Raw genomic sequence first — 10,030 nt, 5'->3', positions numbered from 1 at the left:
CAGACCCCAGGTTAGTGAATAGAATTTCCAGTTTGCTGTGTCCCAGGAGGTCTGCTCCCCAGTCATTTACAAATCACCTAAAATAATGTGGAAACTAAAGGTAGAGTCAGTGAATCAGAGGCAGGACTGGGGTAGCATCAGGGTGTAGGTGGAATTTGTGGGGCCGGGAGGTGAGCACTGTCTGGACAGACGGAGAAGGTGACAGAGGACAGGTTGCTGATTTTACAAAACCACCACCACAGAATTTGTGAATGTCAGTGAGTCAGTGGTTGCCTGGCCTTTTGACTTCACAGGCCAAAAAGAATCCAGAAAGTATTTTGGGGACCAGCATAGGGTTTTACTCCCCAACAGCAGGGTGGACTGCAGCTCCTCACCAGTTGGGACCGGCCCTGTGCCCCCTTCCTGGCTCTGATGCTCTGCTTCTCGGGACACATCTTCCCCTCCACGCACTGTTTTCTCCTGAGTCCTAGGAGAGCCTTCCCACCAAAGCAGGTGAGCCATTACATTTTTCTGATCCAGTGTCATATTTGCACAGTGGTGGCAATCTTCGTCCTGCTTACTTTGTGGGATGGTCATAACAAGATTTAAGTGGCTTTGAAAGCATAAATAAAATTCACTGCTGGTGAGCGACCCCTAGTGGCTGAGTCACAAGCGACAGCCGACTTCCTCAGTCCTTACTGAGAGATCCCTGGGTCCTGGATGTCACCCTCAGCCCTGTGGATACAGGCAAGGACCTCCTGTCCCAGGAGGTCCCAAGTGTGGGACAGTTTTACCACCTTTCTGAGCGGTGGCTGCTGTTTGTAATGGGTGGAGGGAGGCCTTGAGTGTCCCTGCGGACTCTGCTCTACAGCTCCAGTTCTCCCATAGAGTTTGGTCCCAGCCCTACCCACACAGCATCATCTCCCACTCTTCACGGCAGAATGAGCACTTTCAGACTCAGAAGGTATGTTGGCCAGATGGTCCAGCCTTACCCAGTTCCTGGCAGTTGGACATCCAGTCCCCGACAAACTCACCACCTCATGGGACAGCCATTCTATTGCTGGCGGTCCTCTCTGGTCACTTCTGCAGACCCCAGCCCAGGGCTGCCCTCATCTCTGGCCTCCCTCGCCTGAGATGCCCCGCCCTGCCTTCACCTGGTGAACATCTCTCTGTTCTCCAGCGTCCCCTGCTTTCCCGCCCGCCTCACTGCTCTGCATTTGTCTCCCTATGTGGACAGTGATACCCTGAAAGCGGGACCGTGCTGTGTCTTTCCCTAGGTCGGAATTTGGCATATAATCAGCGCCTAATATTTGCTGAGTGAGTGGCATCTTTCATTGTTGGAGTGGATTTTGTTTTTTCCTGAAAGCCATCTGCCCTGGCCCTTCTGTGCACCGCTTCCGGTCCTGCCCCTCGAGGCTGTGTCTTCCCAAGAAAGACCTATGCGGGCGTCCCACCTCCTCAGCCGGGAACAGGAGGGGTGGTACAGAGAGCCAGCACTCTGGAGGTTCCGAGCCAGAAAAGGCACTTTAGGGACAGCAGGCAGACTGCTTCATGTAAGAAATAGGGCATGAAATGGGTCTGGAAGCAGGTGGCATGTGGACAGGGTGGGGGCCAGAGAGGAGCATGCCAGGTGGGAAGAAATAGGATGCACTCAAATGAGTCACCCAACTGGTTCTAATCCCAGCTCTGCCACTATTGGTGGGACCCCTCTCTATCTCCTAATGAGGAGGTCTCAGATCAGGTGTCTTGAAATTCCACCCAGCTCAAATATTCTGCGACTCCTGAGTGGTCAGACTGTCTATCAACTCAGCCAGAGAGGAGCTGATGACTGGGGGGGATCGTAGAGTTTTAGCAAGTGATGGACTTTGCCAATGAGGGCAAAGAGAATTAGTTACAGAAGCACCTGTCACATAGCTTGGGCCCACAACCACCATCTCCAAGGCGTCCTGAGCCTTTGCCAAATCCACACATCAAGTGACAACTTGATTCTCACACTTGGATCCCTGAAAGCTAGTTGGCACTGGATGTCTGAGCTGCAGTCCTTAAATCTGTCCCCTCGCCATTGACGGAAGGAATCTGTGCTCTATTAAAAGCATCCTTTAAAAACCAGAGAATGCTAAATGTGTTTAAAATCTAAAAATCAACCAGAAAATGTATGTTATCTTCTTGAAAGTTGTCATCTTTACATAGATCTGTGGTGTTGGGCACCAGCTGGGAACAGAAGTCTTAAAATATTGCGAGCAAGGCCATCTTTGCAGAAGGAAAGTCCCCCAACAGTCAACAAGACTCTCTTCTGCAGTCTTTTGCATCCTCAGAAAACTTCAGAGAATTGGCTAAAATCTCTCCCTCCCCTATTTTTCCTGTCCTTCATTTCTTCCCTTTATAACCCATAGTACATGTCATTTCCAGAAATTTTTTTTTACTCAAATATAGTTGATAACTTAGAGCCCATCTCTGCTCAAGAACCGCTGGCTCTTTGCACCTCTGTGCCCCACTCAGGCTGTTCCCTCTGCCTGGATTGCTGCTCCCCAGCTGAGCCCTGATTTAAGCTTGAAGCTCAGCACAGCCATGGTCTGAACCCCCGGATGTCTCCTCCCCACTGCTGCGCCTCTCCTAACATGCCCCGGGCCCAGCGACCACCTGCTTCTTGAGGTTAAGACTATGTCTCTTTCACTTTCCCTGGTGTTAGGAAGTTAGCTCAGGTGAGAGGGTCAGTGATGTGTGGATGGTCGGAATGTTTCCACTGTTCACTGAGCTCAGCCTCCCCTGGTCTCCTCAAGTCTCAGACTGCGCACACACAGCATCTGTGACTTGCCACGTGGGCCCTCTCTGGCCGGGCCACACTGCTCACCCCGAGGCCCTGACCTTCACACCTCATGCTCTTTTCCCCAATCTTGGTGGATCATTTTGCCCTCCTGGAAAGCCTTCCTGGCCATTTCTAAGTGTTGCCAATTCATGTCCACCACCTGCCTCATATTGGCCTCAAAACTCAACCTCCACAAGGCCATCATAGTGAATTTAGCTCGCTGACACTGAACTGTCGTCCTGTGCAGACCCAGGCATCCACACTTACCAAAGACATCAGGAGGGCTGCCATGGTGGCAGAAGGCCTGATTTTCAGTGGCTGGTGGCTACTTCTCTCCTGGGTCCCTCCCACACTTGGGGCTTTCCAGAGAAACGGAAGGCTGGAAACTTCCTTAGCCCAGAGAGTGAGTGACTGGGGTGTCCCCACTCTCACCATGAGACAAGATGTGACAAGTACCTTTCTCCTTAGAATAGAATGTGCCAGGAGTCAGAACCGCGAATTCTGAAAGAGTAATAACTCCCTATAATAGGATATTGGTTTCCACTCGTTCAGAAAACACTTGGTACCCGTTTTCAAGACTCCTTTCCAAAGTATACATTTTCAGCCCCAAGTAGACTCATTCATCACTCTGTCCCCATCCTGTGTTTAGCAGGCGCTCCATTCCTATCAGGTAATCAATAAATGCTCGTTACCTAACTAAAGGCAAATTAAATGCTAAACAGCACGAATGACAAGCTGTTGCAAGAGCCTGGCTCTCAGCAAGGAGAACTACTTGTGGTTGTCAGGGGTTAGTTAGTTGCCCGGGTGTCCCAGACATGCGACTGGTACTTTATTACTGCTCCTTTGTTCCGGAGGTGGCGGAGAGGGCGGCATTCTTCTCAGATTGCTGCAAGATAATGTTTGGAGGGCAGGATTCATTAAAATTCTAAACACCAGTATCCTACTCCATGGAATCGTGTTCAGGGGTAAGATAAGGAATTTTGATTCCTATTTTCGTGGAAGGAGACAACCGATAACAAATAAGGGAAATGAAGAGCTTCCTAGCCCACTGGCGCCCTAAAGGGGACAGACCCGCAGGACGTGCTGCTCCGAGCCCGCGTCTGGTCTCTCCACGGATGACCCTGAAATCGGCAGGAAAATGGCTCTCTGTTTACAAACAATAATCAGTTATTTGTAGTGATAAAGTTTAAAATGTGCAACTTAGGTTCTGGCTGATTGAACTAAAACGAGCAGCTGCATCATCTGTCAAGGTAAATGTCCATGAGAGAAAGCATCTATTTTAGTAAAGAAAAAATAACTGCGGTGGCTTTTCCAAAAGAGTGACTTACACCTCATTTATTTTAATTTAATTTAATTTTTGTCTAAGGACAGCTCAGGAGAGTCCAGCCCCCATCTTGTGAGGCCACCAGAAGGATGGCAGTCAGAGAAATCTCTCCTAGCAGATTCCCCAGGGACGCTCTCCACCTCCCTGTAGAGGCGTCTGTATCCTTGTCATGTGCTCGCTCTTCCCGTCTTTATTAACAGACAAGGTAGAAACCAGCACTTGACTTCTGCGGGGTTAATCAGTTCCTGCTGCTTATTTCTCCACGTGAAGGCATCGCTTCCACTTACAACATCATTACTGATTACCGCGAGATAAGTGCAGGCTTGATCTTATAGCCTAGTCTCCGAGGGGTACTGGATCGCAGTGAAAACGTGGCCATGAGTACTCAGAACCCCGGGGACAGACAGCTCCCTAGGACCCCTGAGTTTCTCCTTACTGAGGAAACGAGCTGTCTGCTGGATGTCATAGGTGTATAACAATTACTTCCCCCCCTCTCCCCGTGGTGTGCATCTCCAGACTGTCATCAAAGGTTCTGAGCAGCAGATTCTCTTGGGCAGTGAGTGTTACTGGTTTTTCCAGCAGTGCTGAATGGTATCCTGGACAAGGTAATGGATTCACCCCTGTTAACGTAGACCCACTATAGGGCATCTAAGAAGGCGTCAGTGTTCTTTGGAAGTGTGGTCAAGGAGGACAGCGATCTCCTACCACCTCCTCCACGGAGCCACTGTCACATTACAGAACTCTGGTCTGACCAGTGATCAAGCCTAATCTAATAGACTTTATGGGCTTTTATGGGGACAATAAAAAAAGTGAGGTGAATTTAGAGTCTTGTTTAAAAAAAAAAAAAAACTAAATTAACTCTTCATATGGAAGTGAAAAATTTCCAGGATCTGGGAAAACACTTTGGAGTGAAGTTGCTCTTAAGGAGATTGGTGGGGGTGTGGGATGGGGCTATGTGGATGGCTGAAGTCTGAGTGATCTTTGATACATACCAGTGGAAGTGTCAAAGCTGGCAACAAGTGTAAGAGGACCATGTAGGTCAGAGTGAGAGGGACTCTAATGCCCAAAGGCCACACAGAGGGGGCAATTACCAGGAGGCCTGAGAATGGAGCAATTGGTGATTTAGTGGGAGCCCCGGGGCTGTACGATATTACAGTAGCTGGTAAGAGTGAGTTTCAGGTAGGAAGCAGTGATTAACTGGGTTGACTGCCATTGAGAGATCAAGTAAGGTCAACTACAGAAATATTTATGAAAGTTGACCAGATATCAGGGAATAGAGCCACACCTCTGGTAAGACTGGTCAAGAGTGAACAGTAACTGAAAGAGAGACAGCGTGTGTAGATAACTCTACTGGGAAGTGGGTTAAAGGGGAGCAGAGGAATAGCATGGAAACTAGAAAGGCATCTTTTTTTGTTAAAGATGTGAAATACCAGAGCATAATGCAAGAGGGAAGGAGGGAGTGAAAGAGAGACAGAGATAGAGTGAATGAATGAGTGAATGAATGAGATTGTTGGCTATTATGAAAGAGGCAAAAGCCCAAGCCCTTGTGGTCTCAGGACTAACCCTCAGGATCCATCTACACCCTTGAAAAGTACTGAGGATCCCAAAAGCTTTTGTTTTTGTGAGCTGTATCTATCACTATTTACCATACTAGACAATAAAACTGATAATTTAAATATTTGTTTACTAATTCATTTAAAATAACAACAAACCCATTATATATTAACATTTTTATGAACAATTATGTTTTCCAAAACAAAAATTAGTGAAAAGAAAGTTTATATTTTTACTAATCTCTTTAATATCTGGCTTAAAAGAAGACAGCTGGATTCTCCTGTCTTCTTTTGCATTCAATCTGTTGCAGTATCACACATTATGTAGCTCCTGGAAAACCCTACTGTACATTCGTGAGGAAATTTGAGTGAAAAGGCAAGTAACGTCTTAGTATTACTCTGAAGATAGTTTTGACAATAATGGACTCTCTGAAAGGGTCTCAGGACACCCAGGGGTTCCCAGACGACACTTTGAGAACTGCTGTCATAAGCAGAGAAGGCAAACAGGGATAGGATTTAGGACACAAGTGGCGGAACTGGCCTCTGTGAAAAGCAACCCTTCATCTTTTGGAACAAGAACAAAAGAAGAGATGGGACCACAGTGGTTGTGAGACAACCTCCCTCCGTTTCCTATCTGTAAAATGGGAATAACCATAGTACCTCCCTTGTAGGGCTGTGGGGCTATTATGAAGATTTTAAAAAAAGATTAAATGACACGTAAAGTGCTTAGATGAATGCCTGGTAAGGGAAGTGATTACAAAGGGCCAGGGACAACTACTATTATTGCTATTATTATCATCGACATGACTTGAGCTTCCACTCAGCCTGTGAGTGTGGGTGAGGGTTGGCTCATTTGGTGACTATCTACGGAACTACCTATGTGACGGCCCGACAGGGGATGAGAATACAGGGGTGGGCAAAGCAATGCAGTGCTGCCTTCACTGGGTCTCCTGGAGGGGCCAGCAGGACACAACCAGACACACTAATTAGTGCAGCAATCACCATTAAGGGCTAACATCTAGGAAGGGCGCAGCACGTGGTCACGGATTTGGATACATTCCTCCCTTCAACCTGACACCAGGCTCCGAGTAGGTACACTTGGTTTTTACAGGTGAGGAGTCTCCTTTGTAGGAAGGGACTGGCTTCCCCGTGGCCACGCGGCCCGAAGCCGTTCTGTGGGACCCGTCCAACCCAGCTCGCGCGGCGGCCACGTTAACAGAGACGCGCTTCCAAGACGCCCGCTGCCCCAACCCCGGACAGGTGCCCGCTGCCCCAACCCCGGACAGGTGCCCGCGCTCCCCGGGAAAGAACTTCCGGCGGAAGTTCCTTCCGCGGGGGCGGAGCCACTGGGCGGGCACGGCCGCGCCTCTCCGCTGTCACAGCGCCGCCGTCGATTTGGCCAATCAGCGCTCCGCTTCTTGCTGGGTGCGGATTGTTCTCCAATCATCAGCGAGTGTCGTCGTCGCTCGGGCAACAGCGTCCTAGCGGCGCCTAGTGGGCTGGGCCTCTGCGGCCGGGGACCCTGGGGTCCGCGCGCGCGGATGTCGCCCCACGAGGCGGAGGATTGAGAAAGGGCCGGGGTAAGGTGGCGCAGCCTCGGCGAGCGCGCGCGAGCCCGGGGGGCCGAGGAAGGCCCCGGCGGGCAGCTCTGGGGATCTCACAATCCCGGGACGCGGAGCTTCCCCTCCTCCTCCGTGGCATAGGACCGGTGACGCGTTTGCTCGTTCCACACGTGTGTGTGTGGCGCGCCTGCCTCTGCCATGAGCCGTTGCCGGCTCTTGGGCTCCTGCAGTGACTAGTACCGTCCTATTTCTGTGGGGAAGGCCGACTACACACAACGTGGAAGGGGTGAACCTCCCTCCCTGCGTCTCTGAGTGTCACATCGTTCCACTTTACACAATGTTTCATGTCCCTTAGTTCATTTGCCCCCACAGCAATCTTTTGAATGTTAACTCTGCCTTATAGATAACGACTTGAACCGTATGGGGTGAAGGGAATTGTCCCCAAATCACACAACTAGGAAGGTGCAGCGCCAGAATTCAGACTCAGCACTTCTCTCTCAAGTCAGAACCTCTGGTCTTTCTGGAACATTCTTCTTCCTCAGACTGCACAATTTAGCCCTGACTCCCTCAGAAATTTCGTCTGGAAGCAGTCTGTGAAATGTTCAGAGGTTGTTTTAAGAGTATTGGCCAAACCACCTCATATTTCCTTTTCCTTGTCTCCTGAAAAATCTGCCTTTCAAGATGGCTTGTTCGGATTCTTACTTCACTTTCAGGAAGAGTGATTTAATAATATTTCTCAAGTTGTATGTGCCCCTAAATGAATGGACTTAGAGAAATGCTGTAAAAATTTTTTTGAATTCCACATACTTCATCTCTTTCTTTTATCCATTGTCTTCAACAAACATTTACTTGGCTAAGTTCTGGGGATTTGAAAGTGAATCAGACAAGGGCCCTTTGATTATCTGTGATGGTATTTGCCTCCCACTCAGCCTTCCTGCTGGCTTTATGAGGGCAAGGATTTATTTCAGTTACTTGCAGTCTCCCTTTCCCTACACCTTCAGTTTAGTGCTTGGCTCAAGGTAGGTGCCTTAGATATTTGTCAAGAAATGCTTACCTGATGGATAGCACAGGGAACTATATGCAATACCTTCTAATAGCCTATAATGAATAAGAATGTGAAAAGGAATATATATTCATGTACATGTATAACTGAATCACTATACGGTACACCACAAATTAACACAGCATTGTAAACCGACTAAAGAAAAAAAAGGGAACGCTTACCTGAGACGTTAAATTTGCTGTCCATTTTGTCTTGTTTCCCTGCCCTTTTCCAGCTGACAACCTCTTCCTGTGCAGCGATCTCTACAGCGCCCATGCTGTGACCCCTCCAGCTGACTGGCACATGGAGACAGCCAGCTCCAGGAGGTTGCTCAGCAGTGTGGAGCCTGCCCAGAGCAGGAATCCACTGGGCGACCATTGGCTGTTAAGAAGACAGTTGCTTTAATAAAGCCTCTTTACAGGTGTGTATCGAGTGGATGTTTAAGGTCAGTAGATGCTGAGAATCATTGAAGTTTTTCTTGGATGACTCCTTCCCCTGCCGGGATTAAAAAAATAAGCTGTTTAATTTAGATGAGAAACTGAGACAAGAAGTGAAGAGTTGCTTTCTTCCTTTAAAGACCACAAATGAGCTGACCTTTTTGTAAAGGATATTTATCTAAAAATACCCCAAATCTAGGCTTGTACATTATATAGATTGGATTCTTGTAATATTTGAGCATTAATTCACTTTCAACACAATACCATCTAGGAGAGCCACACCATTTAGAAGGAGGGAAGGACTGCGTTTAGAAAACTGTGAATAGAAATGACGTATGAATGTGACGCACTTCCAGTCCCAAAGAGCTTTGTTTTCCCACCTTTTTTCTCTGGGTTTTGACCTTTTACTGCAATTTCCTTTTGTTCAGTTTGTTGTCATTTCTCTTCGTCTGTGTGTCTGCAGTGTTGCTGCTTCCGCTCTTCTCAGCTGACACTGATGAGCACGTACTATGTTCCGGGTACAGTTTGGGGCCTCACGTACCTTTTAAAAGTTTCTGCCTCACTTCCTGCATATGAAAAAGTAATTACTATTTTCATTTTATAGACGAGGCAGCAGGGATGCAGAGAAGTTGAGGGGCTACAGAGGAGATGGATGGAGGCGTGTGGCTTCTGCTCCAGGACCGCCTGGTACCAGGGCCTGTGTTCTTTTTTTCCTTTTTAAAATTTCTATTGGCGTACAGTCAGTTTACAATGTTGTATCGATTTCAGGTGTACAGCATACTATTTCAGTCATCCATATACATACATATTTTCCTTTTCATATTCTTTTTCATTATACGTTACTACAAGATACTGAATATAGTTCCCTGTGCTATACAGTATAAACTTGTTGCTTATCTATTTTATGTATAGTAGTTAGTATCTGCAAATCTTGAACTCCCAATTTATCCCTTCCCACCCCCTTTCCCCCGTGGTAACCATAAGTTTGTTTTCTATGTCTGTGAGTCTGTTTCTGTTTTGTGAATAAGTTCATTTGTGTCTTTTTTTACTTTGATTCCCCATTTAGGTGACATCATATGACATTTTTCTTTCTCTTTCTGACTTACTTCACTTAGAATTATGATCTCCAGGTCCACCCATGTTGCAATTGGCATTATTTTATTCTTTTTTATGGCTGAGTAGTATTCCATTGTATAAATATACCACAACTTCTTTATCCAGTCATCTGTTGATGGACAATTAGGTTGTTTTCATGTCTTGGCTATTTTAAATAGTCAGAGTCTGTGTTCTTGACCAGTATTCTCACACCCTCAAATGTGTGTGTACT

General features: G+C 47.4%; 1 protein-coding gene across 1 annotated transcript in view; it reads left to right on the top strand.

The window, feature by feature from the left end:
* The first annotated feature begins 7,117 nt into the window (after positions 1-7,117).
* The window catches only part of EFCAB6 (EF-hand calcium binding domain 6), a 207,698-nt gene continuing 204,785 nt past the window's right edge, over positions 7,118-10,030 (top strand). The window contains exons 1-2 of the mRNA XM_010960181.3: positions 7,118-7,242; positions 8,502-8,687. The gene's annotated coding sequence lies outside the window, so the exon portion shown is untranslated. The remainder of the gene's footprint in view (positions 7,243-8,501; positions 8,688-10,030) is intronic.

The sequence above is a fragment of the Camelus bactrianus genome, chromosome 12, assembly GCF_048773025.1.
Source record: "Camelus bactrianus isolate YW-2024 breed Bactrian camel chromosome 12, ASM4877302v1, whole genome shotgun sequence".
Lineage (NCBI taxonomy): Eukaryota > Metazoa > Chordata > Mammalia > Artiodactyla > Camelidae > Camelus > Camelus bactrianus.
The sequence above is the reverse complement of the archived record's forward strand: the minus strand, read 5'-3'. Positions and strand labels throughout refer to the sequence as shown.